At 38.0% G+C, this 2,500-nt stretch overlaps 1 protein-coding gene across 4 annotated transcripts in view; it reads right to left on the reverse strand.

Annotated features, from left to right (window-relative positions):
- Positions 1-2,500, reverse strand: part of LOC132117284 (ankyrin repeat and KH domain-containing protein 1-like) — a 62,058-nt gene that overhangs the window by 28,786 nt on the left and 30,772 nt on the right. The gene's annotated exons all lie outside the window — the stretch shown is intronic.

Raw genomic sequence — 2,500 nt, forward strand, 5'->3', positions numbered from 1 at the left:
TAATTGATTAATTGAGGTAATAGGGGTGGCACGGTTCGCTGAAAAAAAATCGAAACGGTTGGTTCACCACACGGTTCGGCACGCGCTCCAACTTAAATCTGACAAAGCATCTGTAATATCATCTGTAATATGGCTTGCTATAAATGGCACGTAAAAAAAACAGGGTTCAGGTAATAAATGTTTCTGTTGATGCATGCGCAATTCTGGCTTCCCAGACATTACAAAAACATGAGGAAAAAAAAAACCTGTACAAACCATTCACTCTTGTTAAATGCGAATGCTGTATATGAGCAGTAATTTATTCCGTCATCACCTGGGTGCTGATATCGGTGTTTAAACTAAACTCATTTAAGCTTTGTCAGTTTAAACATTTAAGAGCCAGAGGACATGAGCTCGCGTGCAGAGTGAAGATTTGTGCATGCGCTCATCCAAGCGCGCAAACCCGCACCTCGGCACGCGCGCAAATATAAGCTCTCTCTGAAGTATTGTGTTTAAATGGACAAATCCACACAAAAATCATGTCAAAATGCCTGTTTTAAGTATCCTACAGCAGACATAGCCAGCTGAACGTAGGCCACTGTATCAGTGCATTCTCTTAAAGTGACAGTCTTTATATTAATCGAACAGCAACAACAAAGAAATCACTCACTGCTCCTGATTAAAAAGCTTTTGTAACTTTAATAATGAACAATCTTTAATTTATACAGTCAAATATGCGATGCTGTTTTACATTTGATTACATTAATTTCTAAGGAATGTAGGTCTGTAATTTGTGTGAAAATATTTTTGAAGAATTGAAGGATGACTGTTGTCATAATATTTTGAATGCTAGTTGCAATAACCTGAGTATTTCCATTTTGAAGTGTTTGAAATATGTTTTAAAAGGGAAAGTGAAACAGTACATTATTGGGTTAGGCCTGTCATTGACTGATTATTGTGTTTATATACGAGTAATAAGCCTGTGAATATACTTAATGTTATATTACTGTTGAAAATTTTGAATTATAGTTGACAGTTTGTATAGTTATATACTATTTGCACAGTTAAATAATTTGCTAGTGACTAACAGGCAACAAGAATGTCAGTAGAACTTACATTGTGGCTTTTTTTAAATAGTTGTTTGCAAGTGGTAGATCTTGGTTTACATTTGGACTTTGGATGTGATCTTAGGCTCGAAAAGGTTGGTGACCACTGTACTGGAGCTACATTAAGCCAACAAAGTAAAAACGATTCCATGCTACTAGTTTGGGCTAGTACAGACCATTTATCTGCTTGAGGCACAGCCGTGGGCTGACCTTGATCACGCTACACTGCTATACACAGCGCTGGGAGATACAGTGTGAATAAAGCAGTCGAATTCACCACAGAATCAACATGTTAAATCTTGTGAGAAGCATTCAAATTCAGCGCAGAATTCTGTTAAAGGTCCCGTTCTACATGATTCCATGTTTTAAACTTTAGTTAGTGTGTAATGTTGTTAGAGTATAAATAATATCTGTAAAATTCTAAAGCTCAAAGTTCAATGCCAAACGAGATTTTATTTAACAATTCACCTACAAAAAACGACCCGTTTGAACTACATCCCTCTAGTTCCTGCAGTAATGACATCACTAAAACAGTTTTTTGACTAACCTCCGCCCACATGAATAAACAAACAGGGGGGCATGGTCTTGTTGCGCTCAGATGGAGAAGAGGAAGAGCTGCGTTTGTGTTTGTCGCCATGTCGTCGAAACGCTGTTATTTTCATCTCGGAGTCTAATCATCTTTGTTTGGTCTTCCCAGGGACGCTGTACTTAAGAGATTAATGGTTACAATTTATGTTTAACTCTGTTCCCGAAAATTATAATCCCCATGTAAAACTATGTGCAGCACATTTTGCTGAGGACAACTTTCTCAATTTGCATCAGTTTAATGCCGGATTCGCACAAAGATTATTCCTGAAAGATGGAGCACTTCCCTCTTTGTCTGGAGAAGGCGTTGTTTATGGACCTCAACCGGTAAGTGTATTTTATTATTTAAGTTGGTGCGTTTAACAGTTTCTGTAACTTATTACACAAAAGGGCAATGCTGTTTAGCTTTGTTAACTAGATGTTAGGGCTGTGCAAAAAAAATTGAATGCGATTTTCATGCACATCTCGTCAGTAAAAACGCTCCTGTGATTATAAGTACATCACCAGCACATGCTCCTGCCCACAAGCTTCTCAAAACTAGTCCAAAACTAGCCCAATCACGTTTGCAGGAGGGTTGCGTGCGCTCTGTTGCTGTCGAATCACAACACAGGAACCACTGGCACAATCACAACTCGTTACGTATTTCTGAAGGAGGGACTTTATAGAACAAGGAAGTCATCAGCCCGTTTTTATGACAGTGAAAACAGCGGTATACAGTTAGGTGAATTGTGTGAAAAATACTGTGTTTTTTTACACGCGAAACATGAACACATTATATTGCACACTGTAAACACAAACAAAGCTTCAAAAAAACGAAAAAAGGGACCTTT

Source organism: Carassius carassius, chromosome 36 (assembly GCF_963082965.1).
Source record: "Carassius carassius chromosome 36, fCarCar2.1, whole genome shotgun sequence".
Lineage (NCBI taxonomy): Eukaryota > Metazoa > Chordata > Actinopteri > Cypriniformes > Cyprinidae > Carassius > Carassius carassius.